At 47.0% G+C, this 25,265-nt stretch overlaps 1 protein-coding gene across 2 annotated transcripts in view, besides 1 other annotated feature; it reads left to right on the top strand.

The window, feature by feature from the left end:
• Maml3 (mastermind like transcriptional coactivator 3) overlaps nucleotides 1-25,265 on the top strand; it is a 418,000-nt gene that overhangs the window by 347,981 nt on the left and 44,754 nt on the right. The gene's annotated exons all lie outside the window — the stretch shown is intronic.
• Nucleotides 17,483-18,487: an enhancer, noted in NCBI's record as "VISTA enhancer mm1010". NCBI's record gives its function as "enhancer in: neural tube[7/9] | dorsal root ganglion[7/9] | limb[9/9]" and the evidence as "EXISTENCE:transgenic organism evidence [ECO:0001131][PMID:17130149]".

The following is a 25,265-nucleotide window of genomic DNA, read 5'->3' as shown; positions in this document are numbered from 1 at the left end:
GATGTTTCCAGAAATTCAGGGCAAGACATAAAGGTGACTATTTAATGGGTGCAGTTTTTCTCTAAGGGCATCAAAAAACTCTTAGTGGATAGAAGAGATGTTGCGCAATATTGTGAATGTGCTAATGCCACTGAATTAATGCTTACAAGTGGCTCAATTTTTTTGACAATATATTTTTTCCACAGTTAAAAAGGTGGTTTGCTTATACATCATGCAAAATAAAATTACAGAGGCAGTAAAATACGATGGGATGGAGAGTGGCCTGCCATCATTTTCGCTAGTGTTGTTACTGGCCCATTTGAGCTGTGTGCATGGAACACGTATGGGAGGCCACATTCCTCAAGGGCTTTGTGTGATTCTCACCACAGCTTTGAGAAGTTCTCTTTTTATTGATCCAACTGGACACACAAAGGACCTGAAGCTTACAGGTTTCTCATCACTGTCCTGAGAAATACCCCGGGTATGGAGAAGCCATATCCCAGCATCCCTGGCATTCCTCCTCCTCCTCCTCCTCCTCCTCCTCCTCCTCCTCCTCCTCCTCCTCCTCCTCTCCAGGTACTTGTTCTTGGTCTTCATCATTGACCCCCTTCTCCACTCTCCCTTGGAACAAAATGGCAAGACCACTGGACAACAGCTGCCCTTGCCTCCTTTTCTTTTCCTGTTTCACTTTCTTTGTCAGCTGACACGTGTGGCTTCAAACCTGAGAACAGTGACTTTGGGTAGAGCTCTATCCCTGGAGCTAATCTACTTCATTCCAGAAGTGAATGCTATTCTTTTTCAACTGGCCACTAGAGTAAAGGTGACCATTCCTGTACCTGGGTGGCTGGTCCCTCACCCGACTCCGCCTCCCGCTTGCATCTGTCTGCCTGCACAGGAAGCCAGCCCTTAGCCTTGTTGACCCCTCAGGGAGTTGCTCCTTAACAGTGCCTGAAAGACCGCAGCTTCCCACTTGAGCTTATAGACAGGTTCTGAATGTCCTGTGTGCCAAACCTATATTTGCTTGGCCAGATAGACAGGCATCTCCTGAAATTATCACATGGTTGCTGAGCCCAACACATTCCAGATCTGTGCAAAATCTGCATGAGCTTCTCGGTCCTTCAGCAGCCACATCCAAATCCTTGATGACTTGCAGCCAGCACTAAAACTAACTCTCTCTCTCTCTCTCTCTCATTCTGTGTGTGTGTGTGTGTGTGTGTGTGTGTGTGTGTGTGTGTGTCAGAGAGAGAGAGAGAGACCTGCTATCTGTTCAAATGTTTCCTTTCAAAGCTGATTACATGATCTTTGGAGAAAAAACACAAACTTCTAGGCTATGGTAAAAGATTCTTCATGAACATCCTGAACCCTTCATGTGGCCATCCAGGCCTTGCTCCACATCCTTGCTTCACATTTGGGGTCTAGCCCCTTCCCCAGCCCTAATCTGATACTGTATACCCCATGTCAATGCAGGGGCTTCCTCTGTTAGGATCTTTAACACACGCATCTGTATTACTGATCATTGTGTGATCAAAGCTTCTTTAAGGGAAAAACAAAGACATAGTTTATAGCATTTTTTTTCTCTCCATTTTCTCAGTCTGGCTTTTTGTTTGAAGTCATCAACAAATGAATTGCAATGAACTTGTTGCTTTCTGAGGCCACTTGTCTGGCATCAAAAGACTCTGCTTACATGAAAGCAACTGCAGCCCAGTCTTGTATATCAGTAAGAATTAGATATGACCTCACTCTCCTCCCAGCCCTCAGTCCCACAATAGTGTCTTGAACAGACAAGTTCATTTCTGACTCTCATCTGGACATTCAGAACTGAACTAAGGGGTCCAAGGCTAATGAAGTAGCTACAGTCGTCAAGAACGCACATTTCTGCCAATCTCTACCCTCTTTGTTCATGGTCTACAATGGCTTATGCTCTGACCATAGTGCAAGTGAGCTCCAGGCAGGATGTCTGTTCTGGGAATAAAAGACAGCCACTCTTTCTCTGTGGAAATGTCTAAAACAAACTGGCCCCAAGTGACATTACATCACCTAGGCCAAAACATGGCTTTGGGACCATCTCTGTGGTCAAGAGAAGTTGAAGATTATAGCCTTAACCAGGAGAAAGCTTGGAAAACGGCGAGCAGGCATAGCCACATTGGAGGAGTCCATCCTGTCTGGGACAAGCTCTTTCCCAGGCTGTGGATGGGCAAGGATCAAAGTCAGACAGGAGCAAAGACCAGAAAGAAGGCTCAAAACATTCTTCTACCCTCGGCACTTGAGAAAATTACTCTGAACAGATTGCCCAAATGAGCTGAGCTCTCGTCTGTTCAACTGAATTATTTATTCTTATATTTGTATATATTGTATATAGCATATAAATATTTGTCTATAAGATATATATTTACATAAATATATTATGTGTACTTCAATTATATATAAATGTAGCAATTACTATTATCTTTTAATTATTAAGAGAAAAGCCTTCGCCGGGAGTGGTGGTGCACGCCTTTAATCCCAGCACTCGGGAGGCAAAGGCAGGCGGATTTCTGAGTTCGAGGCCAATCTGGTCTACAAAGTGAGTTCCAGGACAGCCAGGGCTGCACAGGGAAACCCTTTCTCAAAAAACCAGAGAGAGAGAGAAAGAGAGAGAGAGAGAGAGAAGCCTTTAGTCTGGAAAGATCACTCATCGATCAAAGCATTTGGCATTCAAGCATGTGAGTTCAAATCCCCAAAGCCCGGGGAACCACGCATCTACAATCCCAGTGCCAACACAGGGTGATAGGAGGAAGGGCCAGGGGGATCCTGAGAGCCTTGTCAGACAGCCAGGCTGGCGAACACAGCAGGAACAACAAGGAGTCTGTCTTGTAGTTAGAAGGTGAAGATCTTCTACACCAGAGGCTGTCTTCTGCCTTCCACATGCAAGCTGCGGTATAAGCCTCCTGCACTTGCACGCACACAGGAACACAGACACATATAAATCCACACCTGATATCCCAGGAAGACGAGGGCACAGTGAATGAATGGCCTTCAGGGCCTCCACTTGTCTACACTGCTGCCTCTCCTGGTCACCAACGAAGCCAGAGGCCAGGGCGGCTCAGCAGCCAACTTCGATTCCTCCCCAAGGTTGCCTCATGACATCCAAAAACATGGAGAAAGCTTCCAAACGTGACTCCAGGGCTTGTCCTCGGGAGTCTCCTCACAAATTTGGGGGATCTTTTACATATCACCAGTTTCCACCGGTTTCATTATAGCCCTCTGAAAGTCCAAAGTCCCACGGGGTGAGGAGAGTTTCAGGCCAAAGCACTCAAGTGGAGAGTTGAGCAGGAATAGGCACAGTTAATAAAAAAATTGAGGATTACGATGAGACACTTAAGGCAAAGCTAAGCAAACCAGGAGGATTGAGGAGCAGGAAGGCAGATGAAATCTAATTTGGTTAAGCGTAAAACAGTGCACTTTGGGAGAAATCATGTAAACTTCTCAATCTCTGATCAGCACTGAACTCATAATAAAGTAAGTTAAGAGTCGTGGTCGATAACTTGGGGGACACCTGTCTAATATGCAGCAGCAATTTAAAAAGCCAATAGGATACCGGGGGCTTAAAAGAAAAACTAATATCGAAAACTTAAGGTAACGGATAAAACATTAGTGCTATTTTGTGTCCAGTCTAGGTTATCCAGAGAGATATTAAATCCCAGGAAAGGGACTTGAAAATCATTTAGAAAAGAAGTTAGGCTCGGGGCTTGTAGAAGTTTACTGACTTGGAGGAAGGAAACGGAAGTGTCATCCAGAGGACAGGAGCAAGATTTGGAAGGCTATTTCCTGCTTGGTTCCACTGTCCTGCGGTGGGAAAAGATGGCACATACTGAATGCTTCAGTAAGACCCAGATGGACTCTTTCCCAGGATGTCTCTGCTGGAGATGTCCCTGCTTGGGCTAGGAATATGTATCTGCTAGGGACACGGGATTGCATAAACATTCGCCTCCTCTCAGGCTAGAGTGATCAGGTGATGGATAAAGGTGTTCTCTGTGGGATGCTGGGTCCTGCAAAGCTTTGGATGGTGGTGTAGCCCAAGGCTGCTTCCTGCTGGTCAGAGACCATAACCAACAGGCTCGGTGGTCAGACCCAAGGACGAGGGTATGTGTTTCTTTTGGGGTTTTGTTAGTTCTCAGGGGGACTTTTGGAGGTTTTTCTTTGGTGGTTTTTTGAGACAGGGTATTTATTACACTGTAGTTCAGGCTGGGTTGATGTTTGCTCTGTAGCCCAGATTAGTTTTAAACTCACAGCAATCCTCTGCTTCCGCCCCAGGGGATGGGTGGATACGCCTACGCATTTTTGCTTCCAACTGTACTCTCGTGGTTCAGTATATCCTAGGTGTTAGAGATGGACACTCAGACACGGTTTGTGTCCTGCCTTATCATGGACGTCCCAGGTTGAAGTGAGCAGGGGTCTTAACAATACATAACTCTGTCTTCTACTGGAAACTGGGAGATCACCTGGCCCTCACCTCACCCCTGAAACACACAATCTTATACTATTATGCTGTACATCCGAGGACCCACTCGGCCACACTGCCTGCTGCAAGCATAGCCAGCCCTGACCGCTCTGTGCTATCGACAGATATGCCTGTTATGGCTGCCACCTCAGAGAACCGATTGATTGGTTCAAAGAAAAATCTAGGGGCTGGTGAGATGGCTCAGTGGGTAAGAGCACCCGACTGCTCTTCCGAAGGTCCGAAGTTCAAATCCCAGCAACCACATGGTGGCTCACAACCACCCGTAATGAGATCTGATGCCCTCTTCTGGTGTATCTGAAGACAACTACAGTGTACTTACATATAATAAATAAATAAATCTTTAAAAAAAAAAAAAAAAGAAAAATCTAGATATTTATTTGAAGGGCCAGATAGGTCCTTCATGGCATTTTCTCAGTTCAAAATGTCAGCTCTCGCTTACGCACAGGAAGCTAAAGAGCAAATCCACTTCTGTGGAGATTTTTTTCCAAAACAAAACAACCCAATTTCCCCCCTGATCCCTGGGAAATTAGCATCTGGCTTGCAGTTTCTGCGCCACCTTCTCGAAGAGGTCCTAGAGAAAGTGATGCAGGAAATCCCTGAAGTGCTGAGACTCCCTCCCTCATCCACACCCTTTCTGTTTCCCTGCTTCTGCGCAGTTAACCAAGTACTAAAGTAAAGGTGGCTCAAACAGCAGGCAGGGATTTCATTTCCTCAGAGTTGGGGAGATGGCAAACCTGAGATCGCTATGTTGACAGGCTCCATTTCTTCTGAGGCTCCTTGGGTGTAGAGATGACTGCCTTTGCCTTGTGTCCTAGCATAGTGTCCCTTGTCCTTCTACTTCCAAATTCCCCTCTTCTGATATGAACACCAGCCATACTGGATCAGGATGGCAGCTTATCACCACCCAACAGTCTTGTTCAGAGGTAACCTGATTAATACCATTAGTCTCTTTTGTGCCCCTTCAAGGATTTTTCCCTTAAACAGTATTTCGAGGACAAATCCTTCAGTAGCACTTTAAAATTAAGAACTCCCGTGTTTCTAGTTACAGAAATAAACAAATAAAGGGCTGTTGAGATGTGTGAATGAAGGGGCAGATCGCTAAGCGTTGCCTCTGGCACCGGGTAGCCATATTGTTCTCCCTGGTTGAGACCTTTTCAGATAATACTCCGCAGTGTGACTCCAGCCAGCTACAGCCTCGCAACCGCATGCAACCTGTTCCTGCCAGTGGGGATCGCCACACTCCATGTGAAAACAAAAGGGCACAGTTTCCACGCTCAGGTTCTCTCCTCAGGAGTACCACAGTCCCTGAGTAAGCAACAGAGCCCTTTCATGCCCACTGACGGCCATGCCGGCAGAATCCAGAACGCAGCTCTGCCTTCTGCTTTATTTTGTGCCTGGAGCCCTCTGGACATACTATGTAATATTTTCATGTAAATAGCAAAGCCCCAGCCACATCTTTGAGAGCAGCATTTAACACCACCCCAAAAGACCCAGAAGCTCTTAAGCACACATGCCTGCCCTCTGGGGACATGTGGCAGGGTGGCTGCTCTCAGCCCTGGCCTCTGAGCTTGCGTTCTCAAGCCAAGCTCCTCAGCCCCTGAAGAACCATTCTTTCAAGGCAGCAGAGGAAGGCGGTGGAGAGCCTCCCACATCCGATGACAGAGGGGAGTGCTGTGTGCACAGCAAGCGTAGCCCACCACAGAGACTGAAGGAACTGGGGTCCTCTCAGGAGGCGAGGGCCGCAGATATAGGTCACAGGTCACAGATATAGGTCAATAGTGGAGGGTGGTTGTTGTTGTTGTTTTTCGAGACAGGATTTCTTTGTATAGCCCTGGCTGTCCTGGAACTCACTCTGTAGACCAGGCTGACCTAGAACTCAGAAATCCACCTGCCTCTGCCTCCCAAGTGCTGGGACTAAAGGCGTTCGCCACTATGCCCAGCAATAGTGAAGCTCTTGCCTAGAAAGTAAGGAGTCTTTCAAACACATGGGGGAAAAAAATGCCACCGTTAGGCACTATGTGGGACAGGAATGAAATCTTAAAACTACTGCAAGTGCATCAAGAAAGGACATGCACATATCACACACACAGCATCCTCACCATACCACAGCAAGCATACAACACACACATACACACACCACACCGAACGCATACACATCACACATACATGTATATATCACATTCACCATATATACACACACATACACAACACATATACCCCTTCCCCCAACACACACACAGGAAATGGACATGCTCACCCAGTAGCAACTGGAGATCTCACACACACACACACACCAGGTACAAGACATACCCATAGCTCGCCCCCCAAACACACACACAAACAGAGGAAATGGCAGTATTCACCCAATAGCAGCTGAAGGACATAGACACACAGACACACATACATGCACAGACACACATATTCATATCCCACCCTCACACACACAGAGGAAATGGCAGTGCTCACATAGTAGCAGCTAGGGGTCATAGGCACAACAGAGGGAGAGGGAGAGAAAGAGAGAGAGAGAGATGTTATTGGGTGTTTGCCCAATAGCAGCTAGAGGTCACAGAGAGGTCATGGAGACAAAGTCCCAGCAGACTGAGGTTAAGTCACACCAGGAAGAGATGAGGGGTGAGTGACCCAGGGCCCTACTTGGTTGTTCCTCAGCAGACACAGGACTCTCACTGTCCTTGGAGTGGAATTGGCTCAGCCCCTGAGCCTGTGACTTGCCAGGATTGCATGGAATGCCATTGGAGATGCGAGACAATTTTAGAAACAGGAAATTGGAAGTGTGCTGCTTAAAATACTTGGGGCTGTGTGTACAAGAGAAGAGAGGGTCTGTGCATGTCTCAGAAGAGCGCTTGTGTGGACGCACCCAGGCTGGCTTGCGGGCAGCCAGGGCAGCCGGGAGGCATCAGGCTGGCCTGGCCTTGTCAGCTCCTGTCTTCCACAGAGACTGGCTTGTTTGGCATAGCCATTTTCTTTGCTTCAGAGTCAAAGCTGTCTGCCCCTTTTCTTCTCTCCTCCTGCACTGGCGGCGGCGGGGGTGGGGTGGGGACGTTGTTATATGTGGATACTCGGAAAAATAAACATGCATTTTAATATCCATGCTCCCCCACAGTCAGCAAGCGATTTCTTCCACCCAGGTGGAAAAAGGATAGGGCCTCTCTGACATGCTGGTTAGTCTGAAAACAGGCCGCTAAATGCATAATGAACAGCCTCAGAGGAGTCAATCTGCATGTTAAAATGGTGTTCAGCAGCCCAGGCTGTCACACAACATAATTTGAAGATGAATGTGCATCCAATCAGACGGCCGTTCGCTGACTGCAGAGTCCTGGCTATTAGGATTACCTGTCTGCTGGGTGGCCCCCAAATCTGTAGTGAGATGAATGGGGGTCCCCCTCAACCCTACCCAGATTTGCTAGAGCCAGACTAAGGTCAACATACAGATAACCTAAAGAGGACCCCAGCATAAAGACATGCTAGAGTCGGGAGATGGGCAGTGATGACAGAGAGGTATTTAGCCTGGCATTCAGTAGTTTTGAGCAGGTCTGCAACAGCAGGTCCTGCTGGCCACAGGCGTGGCTGGAGCCAGGGCCCGCCCGTCACTGCAGTTACAGCCTTCGCATGAATGATGCGCAAACCTCACTTTTGTCTCTGAGCGTTTGACACCAATTAGGACCTGACTCCAGGGGCAGAACTTCACAAGTACATGAGGAACACTGGAAAAATGAGGCTACAGACCAGAAATGAGCCATCTGCCTGGTAAAAACTGTATCCTCGAGGTAGCATTTACATGGGGACACCGGGCAGCGTGTCACTCATTGTCCCTTCCCACAGCTCCACAGCACAAAGGGGATTTCGGAGCCATGTTGCCTTTAAGGCCCTGTACTTGGAAAGCCTGCATGAACCTTTTTTTTTTTTTTTTTTTTTTTTAATTCTAAATGCCTGCTGGAGCTGCAGCTAAATGCCAAGCCCTGGGGAAGGCTTCATATTCGCTGCAGGTTTCATGCCTTGCTCCCGTCTTGAGGTTCCCAAATACTGAAAATAGGCAGCCTAAAGCCAAATTTGGGGCGTAGGAAATAGCAGTAAATAACATTATAAGGTCCTTCCTTGGTGGCGTCAAATCCTCTTCCGAAAGAAGGAGGGGGGGACAAATGGAACCCAGGTGCCAAAAGCCACAGGCTCTGCAGCAGAGCAATCTGCCTGCAGAGAAGCTGGATACAGTTTCTCCATGGGTTCCAGGCACACTGACTCTTGCCAGCCCCCCTACAGCTGCTCCCTGGCCAGCTTGACCTTTCATTACAGGCCAGCCAAACAAGCTAGCAGGAAGGCCACCTACGTTTAGTGGGTGTATGTTGGTCTAAGAGCCCTGTTCATTTGGCAGAACCCTCTAAAGAAGCCTATCCAACAGACAATTAAGACCTAATGCATCTATTTCTTTGTCCTCATGAACTGAAGTTGTCATTATGTCTAGTTGGTTAAAAAGAAAAAAAAATTCGTGGGATTATTCCAGAAAATGTCTTTTGAAACTGAGTTGACTAATTGTGTTAGTCAGCTTCGCATTACTATGACAAAATACCTGATGCATTCAACTTATAAAGAGAAAAGGTTTGCTTTTCCTCACAGTTCTAGAGATTTCTGTCTAAGCCAAGATCTGGTAACTGACTAGCTGGCCTTCTTTCTGTTTAGCTTTCCTTTCTTCCCCTTCCTTCATTATTTCTGTCCCCCCTTTTTTCCTTCCTCATTCTATGCGGTCTTTGGACTCAAACCCAGGGCCTTGCACATGGGAGACAAACAGTCTGCCACTAGGCTATATCCTGAGCCTTGCATTCCCACTGTGGGTGGCTCCAGGAAGGACAGCATATCACCACAGTGAGTGCACAAGGCAGAATCAACTACATACTTAATGAGCCTGTTAAGTTCCCAAATCCCCAATAACCTCAGGGTCTCCCAGTATCCCTCAAGTACTAAAGTCTCCATCACCTTGTGGATCAATCCCCCAAAACACACAGACCATTAGAGGACATTCATCCAAATGACAGCCCTGTAGGTTTGAGGGTTAAAAACAGTGATCTGACCTTAATTCACCATTTTCTGTTTCCCTTCCACTTCTCAACGCATTTCCCCGGTGTTCTTGCTCTATGAGGAAGTTCTCCGTGGCCTCTTCCCTCTCATCCACCAGCCTGTTTCAGCTTTGTTGACTGTATTGATTACTTTTGTCATCAATATGACAAAATAACCTAACAGAAGCGGCCTAAAGGAGAAGAGGGTCATTGTGAATTGCAGTCCCAGGGTAGGGAAGACACAGCAGCTAGAAATGCGTGGCCTGTGGTGGCGGGAACTTGTGGCATGACTTGTTTCACATCTCGGAATATCAAGAATCAGAGAGGAGAAGAAGAAGCTGGGCCAAGCTGTAATCCCTAAGTCCATGGCTTCCTGGTAGCCTATGTCCATTGTCAGCTAGGCCTATGTCCCTCTGAAACAAGGACAATCACCGGAGGCTAAGGCTCAAATGCAAGAGCCTGTGGAGTATATTCCACATTCAACAGATAACATGTACCAAGCTGGCGATCATATTCTCAGCCCATTAAAAGAGACAGGGAGCCTCCTACACAGTAGAAAATGTCACCAAGTGATTTCTGTCCTACAGTATACTCTTCATTCTGGTCAGTCACCTTGTCTTGAAGGTGTCAAGAGATTTTGCCCAGTTTTCATCTAGAGGCAGTGTCACCGTGAATGGAATAGCTGGTGTCAAAACAAGTGCCCTGTGTCCCATGTTCCAGCCGGGAAGTAGGCTTAGTTTGTGGTCAGTGGCCTGAAAGTAAAGCCACACTTCAATGCACTGTGTGAAGCCGGAGTCTCGCTGCTTCGTCCCCCATTTGCCTACCTAGGAAATTAGGGCAATAATTAATCCTGCCTAATGCAGGAGAACAAATGGGGCCAGTGGAGAGAAAAAGAGCCATGATGGGTGTGCAGTGCAGATGATGTGCAGAAAATCGCTCTGGGACCATTGAAAGGAAGCGCCTGCCGTAAAACCAGTCCAGCCACAGCACCGGGATTTTGAGGCTCGCCAAAATTAAACTGTATGAAGTTTACCAAATGTAACAGTATGACCCTGCCTTTCAAAATGTACGGCTCCCCTGTTTTGTGTCTGTTGGTCAGCAGATAGACTCTCCTGCTCATGTGCTTCCGCTAAAAGATCAGCAACCAGGCTGTGCCTCTCGAAACTGCGATCCCAGCCCAAATAGGAAAAGGTGGTTACATTGTTACACGTCACAGAATGTTTCTGGGGTTGCCTCGGCAACTGCCCCTCATAATTTGTTTTTACTATTGAGGTGTAACATCTTGAGGGTCGTTAAGTAAATGAAGAATTTAAAAACTAGATTGGAGGTGCATATCTTTAATCCCTTTAGAAGATGAGGCAGCCTTCTTAGAAGTGGGAACAAAACACCCTTGGAAGGAGTTACAGAGACAAAGTTTGGAGCTGAGATGAAAGGATGGACCATGTAGAGACTGCCATATCCAGGGATCCATCCCATAATCAGCTTCCAAACGCTGACACCATTGCATACACTAGCAAGATTTTGCTGAAAGGACCCAGATATAGCTGTCTCTTGTGAGACTATCCTGGGGCCTAGCAAACACAGAAGTGGATGCTCACAGTCAGCTATTGGATGGATCACAGGGCCCCCAATGGAGGAACTAGAGAAAGCACCCAAGGAACTAAAGGGAACTGCAACCCTGTAGGTGGAACAACAATATGAACTAACCAGTACCCCAGAGCTCTTGATTCTAGCTGCATATGTATTAAAAGATGGCCTAGTCGGCCATCTTTTAATACATCACTTTTTTAATACATCACTGGAAAGAGAGACTTGCAAACTTTATATGCCCCAGTACAGGGGAACGCCAGGGCCAAAAAGTGGGAGTGGGTGGATAGGGGAGTGGGGGGTGGGTATGGGGGACTTTTGGGATAGCATTGGAAATGTAAATGAGGAAAATACCTAATAAAAATTTTTTAAAAAAAGAAGATGAGGCAGGAGGATCACAAGTTGACACTAGGCTGGGCTACATAGCAAGACCTTGTCCCAAAAGTGAAAAAAAGAAAAAACAAAAAAAACAAAAAAAAAAAAACAGGAATTCGTAGTACCTGTCACAAGCAGCATCCAGAGAGCGATGCACTTGGGACTCCAGCCAGTTCATTGGCTGGAATGACAGTTTGGAAGACTGAGCATCCTAAAAGGGTAAAGCAAAGACTTTGATGGCTATCCTGAGCAGGGGAAGGTTATCACAGCCTCTGTAGTTCTTGGTCCTCAAAACACCTGCGTAGTCACATACAGATGATAAAAAACAAGTTTGTTACAACTGCGCGTAGCAGTGGGAGGGGCTCATACAAGGTAAACACCCTCTGGTCTCTTGTTGCTGGGTTGAAGACACACATGGCTCAATGTTTCTAAAGGGAAATACAAGGTGGACACTTTGTCTCGGGTTTCAGGGTGTTTGCACCACAGCCCGGGTGGCAATATTTGTGTTTCCCTGCGGTCTAGGAAGATACCGGATGCTAGAGACTGGCCACATTCTAGCAGAGTCAGTTAGCACTTTTACCACAAAGGTTATCGTGACCTCAGAATCAGGGGACAAAGAAGGGCTTCTTGGTACCAGTTTGGTTTTCTGAATTGCAGTTGTCTGTTAGAACATTCTGGGAAGTGAGGACTGATGTGTTGTCATATAGCCCAACACAGAAGTCATTAGCCGCATATAGCTAAGAACACTTGGAAAGTGGCTGCAGTAGCAGCTTTTTTTTTTTTTAAGACCAAAGAGAAAATTTCAATTATATGTATACATGGGGGTGGGTATGGGCATCCCATAGGTGTCTGGGGAGGCCAGAAGTGTTAGCTAGCTCCCCTGGAGCCAGAGCTGTAGGACATTTGGGGGTCACTAGGCATGGGTGCTGCGAACCAACTGCAGGTCCCCCAACCAAGCATTATATGTTTTTAGCCACTGAGACTTCTCTCCAGCCCTTGGGTTTTTAAGATTAAATGATTAACTTAGTGGACAGCGGGGCTCGGATTTTTGTTCCCTCTTGAGAAACAGGATAGGCAAAATGGCTGCACTTGAGGCGATGCAGAGACGCTAAGAATGTACAGAGCCCAGGAGCTGGCAGAAAGCAGCACTCACACAAACAGCAGATGACTTGTGCCCTCCAAGATAAGGAAGATGGATCTGTGACAGACAGGCTTCCTTTTCCTGTCACCTCCCCGCCTCCACACACTCTAACTGCTGCAAGTGGAGAACTGGGTCTACACAGTCAAGCCTGGTTACCGTCAAGCTCAATTTACCATGACTTTTATTTTCCAATAAGCAATCTGGCCAGCTGTGGCTAGAAATGAAATCACCAAAGTGCCAGCCCCCTCCTCCCCCCACTCTGGTTATTGATTTATAAAGAACCTCTTCCATGTTCCAGGCTGTCATCATCACCAACAGTCACATGTAATGCCAGCAAATCCCATGGCATGGACAGAGTCCACAATTTATTTCTTTCAACAGGCAATAAATATTACCTTGTATTCCTAGATTTAAAATAAGTTTATTGCTTTTTTTTAGAAACAATCTTAAATGTAAAAGAGAGATTTAAAAACAACAGCTAACATTGTGACCACTAACTAGGGTTTTAAGAGCAAAGATCACAAATTAATTTTTTAATGAAATTTCTGAATGTACAAACATTGTTTTCGATTTCGTTGGCAGCTCTAGTAAGACCATTCTAAGAAGTCTATATGTCAGGAAAGCATCAATGTTTATAGAACCCTCAAAGACTGCCCTTGAGCTCTGTACAGAAATTAGGGTCCAGAATGACTCAGAAGACTCTGGCCATGCTGGAAAGGTCTTGGCTGACTGACTGGGGCCTTGGTAAACTGTTGCATGCAGAATGTCTATTCCTATCTTGATTCAAAGTAGGCTCTCTACCGCCAAAATCAGGACTGCTCACAGCCTTTCTAAGAAACTAGAACTACAAGGGCCTTTTAAATGTCCCGGGGAGGGCAGGGTGTAAGACAAGGAAAGGTGTCCCAGCTTCAGGAAGAGTGAGACGCAGCCTAGCCTCTTGGGTCCTTTATGAAGAAGGACAATGGGAGCCGCAGTTTATCCTGATGGGTAGGTAATACACTTGGAGGCCTTTTTTGTTTTGTTTTGTTTGTTTGTCCTGCAGCTGTGTATTAGTCACATTGTTGTTGCTGTGACAAAACACCACAGCCAAAAGCAACTTCTGGCAGAGGGATGAGGGTCTAGCATGGCGGGGAGCATGGCAGCCAGCAGCGTGCATGGCAACCGGATGAGGAAGCCGAGATCGCATATGCAAACACATCGTATGGCAAGCAGAAAGCGGGGTGAACAAACTGGAGCAGTCTGGCGGCCACTCCCGTGACATGCTTCCTGCAGCAAAATCCCAATGGTGCGGCCAGCGGGGACCAAGGATTCACATGCATAAGCTAACGGAGAGCATTCCCCATGGAGATCACCACAGGCGGGTAGCCAGGTGTCCTGTGCGCGTTACATAGCTATGTCTACAGCATGATACACAGTCTGTGCTATTTCATCTTTTCCTCTCTAATGTGAGGAAAAGAAGGTTTCGTGAGGCCAAGGAACCTGCCTGTCATGTATAGCAATGTGAAATTGAGTTGAGCCTCTAATGTGTCAGATCTCTACAAAACTGGAGCTTTGGAAGACTAAGCTGTTGGCCAAGACTCAAGTTTCTTCCTTTTTGGGGTAATGAGGTTGGGGTTATAATTTAATTACAGTATTTCTCCCTTCCCTTTCCTCCCTCTAGACCCACCCATAAGCCTCCCCTCTCTGCTTCAAATCCATGTCCCCTTTTTCACTAATCGCTAATGCATGCATATATGGATATATATATATTCTCTAAATATAACACGTTTGGTCTGTATAACGCTGCCTGTGTGTATATTTTCAGCGCTGACCATTTGCCACTGTGGCTGGTCTGCTCTTCCTTTGAGAAGGCCACCTCTCCCACGCCCAGCTTCCCTCGTTTGCCTGTGTAGTTCTGTGGGTAGGAGTGAGGCCTCGTGGGCTTTTCTCCATCCTGTTTGGGCATGTCCATCGGTGTCATGCTTGTTCAGCAGATGCTTCTGACATCACTGGGAGACAAATCTCACAGCAAGCTCCCTGATCCTCTGGCTCTGGCCATCTTTCTGCCTTATCTTCCGCACCGTTCCTTGAGCCTTGGGCCCACCCCAGCTTCTATCTGAAACCACGGTGGAGGATAAGATGCTCACTGCCAAGGTGGATAGACCTACAGTGGTCTCTCAGGAGTGATCAAGCAAGAACCAAAAGTTTCATGTTGACATACTAAGCCAGGATCCCTATCAGTCTGCCTGTCGTTTGTATAGTCCTGCCATTCCAGAGTCTTCCATCCATCTGACTGAAGGCTCTCACTGTTGTTCTTGTTAGTGCCACCTGCCCAGTACACCAGTTGAGGGGTACCCCTCTAAAACCTTCCTGCATCCAAACCTTTCCCCATCATCCTTAATCTTTACCTTCCAAAATAAGCCATCTGACCTGAATATGCTGCACAAAGCCCCTTAGGAAAGGAAAGGGTTTATGCCCGCCTACAACTCCAGATCACAGCCATCCTTGAGGGAAGTACTCCATCAAGAGCTAGCGGGCAGGCCTGCTTGCTGTTCCACACAGCACCACATCCACCGAGGAACTCACTTCCCAACCCAGAAGTGCTTACTGCAGGAGCCAGAGGACGCTGCCCGCTAGCAGCATGGTCTATACGCCTTCTTACATGGAGCCGGAGCTGCCCGCAGTGGGCGCTAGCCTTTCTGTGTCAGTGAACAATCAAGACAGCTGCACACATACACTCTGCTCTAGGAATTCCTGCGCAGTGGCTGTCCTCCAGATGACTCTAGGCTTCGTCAAGGTGACAGTTAAAGCTAATCAGGACAGATGCCTAATAAAACTCTAGCACTGGTTACACCCTGCCTTTTGCTCTTTTCAGGCTGTCCCTTTTCACACAGACCCCGCCTGTCTGATCCCTACCCTGTGTTCTCTTTCCCCTTGCTGCTGTGTGTACCCATCCAGGGCCATTCTGTTCCATTTGCGTGGGGGTGGGGTGGGGGTGTCACAGTCTTTCAGTTTTCAAGTGTCTGCTCTGAGTGTCACCTGCATCCTTTCTCTGTAGGAGGCACCCAAAGAGGAGTGGAGGAAAAATCCCCTATGTACCTGAAATTCTCTGCCAAAATGTCCAAAAACAGCCCAGGAGCCCTGCTGCAGTCGGCGGCTTTGTCATTCTCTGCTGAGCTCCTGAGTGTGCTTGCTAGGTGACTCCTCACTGTCAGTCATTCCCTTAGCCCTTCCAGGAAAAGTCCAAAGGAAATGCCAAAGCAGAAGGGATGTGCAGGCGTCTGTGTCCTTGTGTCCAGACAGAAGCTACATCGAGAATGAGTGCCTCTCCCCCCCACCCCATCAGGTCTCAAGCAAAAATACTCCTTTATACTGGGCAGTATCACAGTTACCTGCTTGCCAGTCCTAACCATTCTGCAACAAAGTACAATAAAAATTAATATTCTCAAATAAGATTAGAACCAGATACCATAAATTAACTGCAGCTGGCCTCATAGAACTGTTGATTTATAAAAAATAATCATTATTTCATCCTATATGAATTGGAAAATTATCTATGCATTTATCGTTTGCCCTGGGCTAATACATTCAGATTTGGTGTGCTGTTTGGTGGGGAATGTTTATGTAAGTAAGATTTTAATTTTCCGTAATAAGTTGAATGGTGGGGGGGGGGCAGACTTTATCCGATTCTGTTTGGCTATGCCTTCTTTCCTACAGTGGAAGGAAGGCACAGTGTCTCCTCACTGTTGTGAGTTATACTTTCAGTGAAAGAGAACTGAAATATTTCCCAGGCAGCTGAAAATCTCAAAAAGCTTTAACTGAGCTGAAGATAACAGGCTTTTAGGGAAGAAAGTATATGTGTGTGCGCGTGTGCGTGTGCGTGTGTGTGTGTGTCTCCGTGTCCGTGTCCGTGTGTGCTCATGCATGAGAGAGAGAGAGGAGGGAGAGAATGAGAGAGAGACAGAGAGACAGAGAGAGATGGAGAGAGAATGAGTGAGACAGACAGACAGAGCAGAGCAGATGTACAGACTAGAGGACAGTCTTGGTTGTCCTTGCTCCCAGCTTGCTTTGAGCAGAGTCTCTTATTGATCACCACTGTAGAAGTCCGGCTAGCTGGAGGTGTTGTCCTGTCTCTGCCTTCCATCTCACCGCAAGTGAATCAAGGTTTCAGGTGCCTTCTAACACATCTGTCTGCCTTTTGTGGGTCTGGGGATCTGAGCTGTGATCTTCAGGCTTGCCTGGTAAGAATCTTATCCACTGAGCCATCTCTCCCAGCCTGGTAGCAGGCTTTTGAGGGAACCCTGGGTGTGATTGAAAAAATGTTGGAGAACAGGATGGCTCCACTGGTGAAATCACTTTGCCACCGAGCTTGGTGATCGAGTTTCCTCCTCAGAAATCTTCAAGGTGGAAGGAGAGAACTGGCTAACCTCCACAGTGCCCCTAAATAATAAATACATGAAAAATGAAATGTTTTTAAGAGTATGTGTATGTGTATATATATGTGTGTGTGTATGTGTGTGATGTGTATACACACACACATACACACACACACACACACACACACACACACACACACACACACATCTACATGATGTTGGATTAGGATGCATGCACAAAGCCCTGGGTTTGATGTTCAGAAAAGCAAGATGGAGGGAGGGAGGGAGGGAGGGAAAGAGGGAGGGAGGGAGGGAGGGAGGGAGAAGGGGAGGGAGAGAGGGAGGGAGAAGGGGAGGGAGAAGGGGAGGGAGAGAGGGAAGATAAGATGTCCACTGTGTTTTGCACAAGACAAAGGATGATAAGAATTATCTAATCAGATATACAGAGAAGATATCAAGAAGAACAAGGAAATAAAGATGTGTTGGAAAGCAAGATGCAAACTAGAGAGAGAATCCCTGTTTCCAGAACTACTTCTCCGGCCTTCCAGCCTTCAGAGCTCCCTGCTCAAGGTTTAAGATGAGAGATTGTAAACCCTGCTTCATCCACATCCTTAGTTTAGCCAGCCAGAGCTTTGAAATGGCAACTAAATTGCCTTTTGGTGAAATCAAATCTTCCCTTACTAGCCTCAAGCAGGGAGGACTCCCTAGCGCTGGGGCTGGCTAATTCGTGCCAGCAGCTCAGGGTCACTCTCCCGGAACCACTGAGGTGAGCACTATTAAAGGGTTACTAGCCTCCTTTGTCGCCTGCAGTTTGTCCTGTAGGGGGTCACCCACTGCAGCCTTTTCTCCCCAGCCTGCCTGCCCGGCAGGAGGCTGCTCAGGGCAGTAAAATGTTTATTACCTGTTTATTGTGTGAGTAACCGCATTCAAGAAGGAAATATTTTCCGGTTTACCTAGGGCAATGAAAATAGGATTAAGAATTCTGAGGGCTGAGAAAGGAGCTGTATAAAAGCCAGAGTCACAGAACATACCGCCTGCAGCCACGAGGAGCCAGGCACCCACCACAGCTCCAGCCCTTTGTTCTAGTCCTGGCCACTTCCTCTCCTGTTCCCAGACTCTGCAATTCATCACCGAGGCTCTAGGGACTGCTAGCTCTCCCCTAAAGGAGAGTTTGGCTCCCATCCCAGATATGGCTATCAAACTGCACCAAAAGACAGGTCGGGGGCCTGATTAACATTTGCACACATATTTCTCTTGCCTCCAAAGGAAGTTACAAACAGCTTAATTTCCAACAATCTTGTAATGTGGAGGTTCAATATATAATATCATATAACCATTTGTATCATCCTCCAACCGCTGTGTGTAGTGAATGCAGCCATCACGGTCCAGACTTAATTCATGTCTATGATTTAAAAATTACTATCGCAAATCTTCAATTAGTTCCCAAACATGATCCTCCCCCAACAGTTTCTCCTCCCAGGATTTTTTTTCTTTTTTTCCCTTTTATCTTTTTTTTTTCTTTTCCTTTTTTCTTTTGTTTTCTTTTCTTTTTTTTTGTGCTGCTAATTCTCTTATTAAGACATGTCTTGTCTTGATCATTAATGGAGCAACACAGGATTTAAATTCTTTTCATAGTTCACAAAATTATTCTTCCCACTCTCTAAAAGTAAAATATGCAACCCTCTAAGTGTAGTCATTCTTACGAGTGGGCTTCAGGATTGAACCCTAATTATTTCTATTGTTCTCTAGGCATTCATTCGTTCATTCATTCATTCATTCATTCGTTCCGCGCTCGGGCTATTATTATCACATGCTTGGACATAGTCCTGAGAATATTCAGTTGTCCTTCAACCCATTCACAGGTCAGCTGCCTTCCAGAGGAAATATGAGTCCCTTCACCCTTAGCTTACAATGCCCACTTAACCCACTCAAAGCCTATTGTCCTTGGGCACCTGTTACCTGCTGAGTCCTCTATCTCATCTTTAGTCATGCTGTGGACCACAAAGTTCAGAAGTGAGTCTGCTGTGTTCCATCTTTGGGCCGGCTGCTCCCTCAGCCTAGGATTCTCCTGCCCTAGCCCTTCATTTGTCTGGTGTCTCCTGTCCTCTGGCCTCTGAGAACTCACTCTGAGATTGGGAACATGATGCAGTTGATGACAATGGCAACCTCAAGACTTGATCAGTACCTGTCACTGGGCTGCTGTGGGAGATGAGAGACTCAGTGCTTTCTTAGGGGCCTTTGGTTTTGCTTGAGGGTAGCAGGGTCTGTGGGACAGGGGAGTCAGAGAGTCCTCCAGCCTCCAGAGATTAACGCCCTCTTGTACCAACACTAGAGAAAAATCAGTGAACAGAACAGAATGGCCTCTGCCCTCACGCCTGTAGACTAGCCAGAGATCGTAGTAAAGCACAGTTCAGTTAAATAAATGCTTGCCCGAGTGCTGCTGCCCTGGAGGACTTGGGCAGACAGGGAGCGCTCCAGCTATTGCTGGTTGTGAAGCAAAGCTCAGCTCTGAAGAGCCGTGGCTTTACGATTCTGGCACTTCTCTAAGGCCATGAACAATTTTTCACGAAAGTGAAGGTCACTGGACAAAGGACGACCAGGTCCTGTTGTGTGAGGTTTCTTATTGTATTGAGTATTTCTCTCCTCAGCAATCTCAGTGGTGAGTTCAACTCCGAGGTCCAAAGCTGTCAGGATGCTTGTGCACAAACCACACAATGTGTCTGTGTATCTGTGTGTCCGTGTGTGTGTCCGTGTGTCTGTCTGTCTGTCTGTCTGTCTGTCTGTCTGTCTGTCTCGCGCGTGGCAGTGACCACATGATCATCTCCATCTATGTACTTAGATCACAAACTTAGCCCTCTGTGAGTCTGAAATGCCCACCAAGTTTATGAGGGTTACAGGACCTCCTCTGCATTTCGTTTGACCAAGGTCCGTCTCTGTTCCTTCCTATGAGCACAGACAGAGTCTGGTTCTGTGCCTCGCCACTATGTGTCAGGACTCCTTTCGGTGGTGGCAAAGCTGTTCCACTGGTGACATTCTTATCCAGCCGAGAGGAAACGCTGGAGTGATAGGAAACGTGTGCAGCCGCTGGCATTTCCCCTTCTGGGAGCTGTGCCCCCTTGCACAGTTTGGATGTCTTCATTTTGCTATTGAAGAGCTTGAAACAGTAGGAGAAGGTCAAGATCCTTGAGCCATCCATTGGATGACACTGCTCAGTGAAAAGGCTTGGTGGTTGTTTCCATACCCTTAGTATCAGTCAGGATACTGGGGGTGATAAAGACCAGGGTGTGAGTGAGAGAGTCTTGTCTTTTGTCTGCTTTGTTTGGAGGTGGTTGTCATTGAGATGAAGTCTCACTGTGTGTTTCAGACTAGTCTCAAACACATCATCCTCCTGCCTCCACCTTCTCCAGACTGCTAACATTACAGGCTTGTGCCATCATACCTGACTCTCTTTCATCTACTTGTGTTTGTGGTTAGCTAATCGGTCTCAAGGATGGAATATAAGCTTCAGAAGCCCCACATCCCCTGATTGCTCTGTCTTCACCTTGTGGTTTTTCTGTTTTATAGGCTAGCTTTCTTGCTTTCAAAAAAAATACCAATAAAGTTTCTGAGTGCATATGGAGGTTTTTAAAATCCGTAGTTCTTGACGTAGTGAAGCTGACTTTGTTACAGTGTTATCACTGGTCCCTGTGGTAGAAGTAATGGAATACATCACTTCAGAGGTGGGACCCTCCACTGGCATTTGAGTTCTCTTTGCAGTATTTCTGATAACTGCTTTTCCAGCCTCCGTGATGGAAAACGCACTAAGGCCTTCCACTTTGGGAGAGTTGGTCCTTTTGAGATCTCGCTGTGATAAATGGAGAGGAGATGCAGGAGGAGAATAAATAGTGCTAGAACGTAAAGCCTGTGATCAAGAGCTGCTCCAGAGGAATGTGTGACACCTGCTTATCGTTTCTTGGGGCAGGGTGGGGGGGAGAGAGAGAGAGAGAGAGAGAGAGAGAGAGAGAGAGAGAGAGACTGACTCTTTCCAGGTATAGAAATGAGCAAGTGTGGTCGCTCCTGTCTATGATCCCAACGCTTGAGGGGTTGAAGCAGAAATGTCAAAGGTTCAAGGCTGACTAGGGCCACAGAATACAAACCCTGTCTCAGAAACCTCAGTTGAACAACGACAAAAAGGCCCAGTCATGCCCAAGGCTCAGTCAGTGTGTGTAGGAAGGACCCGCTGAGCTGGTTGCAGATCACTCTCCCCTTGTCAAGCAAGCAAGCTCCTGAAGTCCGCTGGAGGCAGAGCACCAGCAACTGATGCTAGACATCTCTGTGCTTCATCTGACCCAACTTCAGTCCCCAGGACCCACGTGATGGAAGAAAAGAGCTGAACCCTACTAACTGTCCTCTGGTCGCAGCATGCGAACAAAGCAAATGACATTCAAAAACTAAACGAATTTTTAAAAACAACGTGAGGGTCCCTTTAGAGAGCCAAGTGTGTGGTGCCTGCACTTGCAGGAAGATCAGAAATTCACCGCCATCCCAATACAGAGTGAGTTCGGGGATAGCCAGGGCTATGTGGGACCCTTATTAAACAGTACAAAGAGCAGCAGGTATTAGGTAAAAGCTCTTTAAGTTCGAGGCCATCAGTCCATAGCACAAGGCTCAATCCCGTTGAGCCCTGAGAAGGAGCGTTGACTCTTGGACCCAGACTACTCTGTGGTCAGTCTGTGTAGGGCTGACCCACCATCTCCCCCAAGTAGTCTTTCCAAAGGAGAAGGACTCTGACTCCTGTATCAGTGGGCATGCAGCATGCTGTTGTAAATTATGGCTGCAAGTTTTGGTGAAGGATCCCAGTGGAGAATGTTGAAAAGGCTTTAGTGTGCTGGAGAGGAGGAGGTCGTGTGGACCTTCAGGGAGAGTGATTCAGTTTAAGTGGGAAGCGGCTCCTGTAATTGCTGAAGACTTGGGCCCTGGATGGCGGTGGTGTTTGGGAAAGTTATGGAACCTCTAGGAATCAGAGCCTTCCTGAAGGAAGTGTGCCGCCAGAAGAAGGCCTTGCAGTCTTATCACTCGGGTCTCCATCCTTTCTGCTCTCTGCTCCCTGACTTCGGACACAGTGTGAGCTGCCTCTTCTTCCTGCTTCTCTGCCTTACCTTCCTCATGACCATAGCCTCACGTACCCATTAAACTGTGAGCCCAAACAAACCTTTCTTTCTCCCTTTTAATTTATATCTTTTTACTGGGTATTCCATCTCATGAATGAGAGAAGTTGCTGATGCAGAGGCCGTTGGTAGTAGGCATCCTTACATGTCTGTCGGCCCGTTCCAGCTCGGCCTTGGGGTATTTCCTACTGCCACATCTGACTGTTCTCTCTCTCACAGTTTCTAAGGCCTTCCCTCCCCACCCTCAGTAGTCCCCCATGCCCAAGTCCACTGTTTCTTTCTTCTGAGCCTATTTTCTGTCACGGTGTACTCACCAGCCATATCCTGTCAAGGAAAACTGTCTTTGATGTTTACTGGACTTCACCAGAGACTGGGAAATCCAGAAGATCTGCCGTGCTCACCTGTGGACTGAGGGAGACTACGCACTTCTAAAAAGAGGCCAGCTGCCCCCAGAGGAGCCTGGGAGGTGCTTACTCCTGTCAACAAAAACAGGAGAGTGGTAGACCAAGAACTAACGTGGACGTGTCTTTGGTATCTGTGGGCTGGACTCCTAAGAGCCTTGACTGAACTGTCTTAGCCAGACGTTTCCAAAGACACCCGTCCCCCATACCATTATTTACTTCACTCAGAGGCAAAGGTAGTGGAAGGGTCTTTGAGAATGTCTCCGAATTCCCAAGGCTGAAAAGGAGTCTTTATGTGGAAAGTCTTTGAAATGGCTGAGTTTTGTTGTTGGCTGATAAGCGTGCCTCGTACCTGTCCGTTTCCGGTGATGACGCCATTCGTCTTTTCGTCCCCTGTGTGATGCTGCATTCAAGGTAGTCTCCCTAAGAAAGAACTGTTACAGTGAACTAGAGTGTCGCTACCGTGGAAATGTATCTCTCCTGCGGAGCTCAGAACAAAACCTAAAGAGACCACAATTACAGACTCAGATTTTCTCTTTCATGAGCCTAAGATCCATCCTCAGAAGGGCGTGCTTTAATTTACATCATCACTACCAATCTGGACCCATCATCCCGGAACCTCTCCTGATATGAGGGGAACATCACCTTCCATGGAAGAAGGGCACCAACCCTCCCCCAGGAGTAGGAAGCTCCGCCTACCTGCTTCCAGCTCCTTATGGAATCTTTGAAGCCCCTAGAGCTCTTCATGCATCTAGAACATTCTCCAAGTCTTGTAACAAGCTGTCTGCCTTTGCTGAGCCACTAATTCCTTTAGTGAATTCCCCAGGAAATTAGCCTTAAAGGAGTGGTTGTCCACCACTTCCTAAACAGCAGACTCTTATCACCGCAGCTACAGTGGAGTTTCAGCCAGTGGACATGGTCAGCCAGGGGACATCCCGCCATGTTCTCTTCTGATAGAGGGAGGTGTACTCTGTGACAGTGTTGGTCAGGGCAATCAATTTTAACCCTTATCTTGTATCAGGAAGATAAGAGAAGAGGAGAGGCGGGTTATTGGAGAGGACATGTCAAACATTCTTGCAGGTCTCAGAGAGTAACAATAGCTCTCAGAACCTGGTATCTGTCTACCCAGAGCCCATGCATCAGCCAATACCACACAGCACAGCAAAGCACCACTACCATGGCTCCAGGAACTTACAGTATATCATTGTCTATAGTGTTGTTGGTTCCTGCAGAGGCATTTGCAACTCTCAGTCAAAACATGGGTGTATTGTTGGTTAGCAAGACCTGTGCTGTTTACCGCTAAGACTCAATGAGCCTAAGCTATGTAATAAATACTAACACTCGGGGATCATGAAACAGCTTGTTTATGTAAATCAGGTACGTGATCTTTTACTGGATGCTGCTGTTTTACATAAACAGCTTAAGCTATGGCGTAAGATATCAAAAATATCTTTGACAAAAATCCCTCATGAAATTAAGGTGCTTCAGATTTAAGTGTGGACATAGTTGAACCAAGGATGGAGGGAGGGAATGGGCACTTTCTGTGAAGCAAAAAGTCTCATGTGGTGCCCTGCAGTCAGTCCCATGGGGTGCCACGGTGGCCAGTGTGCATGCTGGCTGCTGCCCTACAGTCCTGTGGATTGCCTTGTGTTTACTTCTCACCCACTAACAGTTGATGTGGTGTCCCTGTGAGCAAGGCAGCTCTACCTCATGTAGTGTCACAGGAATTCAGCCTGGCTTCCTCCTCACTTCTGCCTCCGCTGGGTTCAACCGGGTTTTTTTTATCCTGGTATCAAATGAGGGAGGACACATTCACATACACACACATGTAACATTTAGTTACACACATGTGCCACATACATTTACACACATGCGTGTGCACATACATACACACACACCATTTTTCACCAACCCTTAACTTCTGTTTACATCTCTGTCAAGTACTGGTAATTTGGCCCCACCCAAATTTAGGAGGGTTTGGGCACCATGTTCTCTGCCAGGTATGCTCTACCCAGTCAAAGCCTTACTGTGGGCACAGGAACACAGATGTTTGGGCAGGGTTTGGGGGATGGGGTGGCTGTCTCTGCTGTCTGCGCAGTTCCTTATTTAAACATTGTTTAGGGAGGAACAGGAGCCCTGGCAAGTTTGCAGAGGGCAATGTCACAAGATAAAGCCAAGTCCACATTATGTAAATTCCTAAAGAAGATCTGACAGGATGGCAGCTGAGGGGAAGACAGGCAGCAGCTGAAACTCAGTGTGGAAAAATACGAGGCAGAGCATCTAGGGAAAAGAGTCCAAATTAGGTTGTACTAATGGGATAATAATATTCCACTCGGAAGATGGACGTGAGGATCATTAGAGACCATTCCCCAAAGACCTGGATCCAGTAGCAGCTGCTGCGGCTCCACGTTCTACAAATAACAGGCGTCCTCTGAAGGACCACAAAGAAAAATCATCTTCTTTTGGGAATTTGACATATCCTCATTTGGACTAGTGTATATCACCCTGGCTATTCCTTCTCAATAAATAACTAATCAGAACAGAGGAAGATTCTAGTAGGAGCTGAGGTATGAAGGGTAATAGTTCCCAACCTTTATAGAGAACTGAGCTCTAGAGAATGTGTGCGCGCGCGCGCGCGCGCGCACACACACACACACACACACACACACACACATTTGCATTGATTTTCATGCAAATCCAAAGCTAAGTTGGG

This window comes from Mus musculus, chromosome 3 (genome assembly GCF_000001635.26).
Source record: "Mus musculus strain C57BL/6J chromosome 3, GRCm38.p6 C57BL/6J".
NCBI classification, from domain to species: domain Eukaryota; kingdom Metazoa; phylum Chordata; class Mammalia; order Rodentia; family Muridae; genus Mus; species Mus musculus.
The sequence above is the reverse complement of the archived record's forward strand: the minus strand, read 5'-3'. Positions and strand labels throughout refer to the sequence as shown.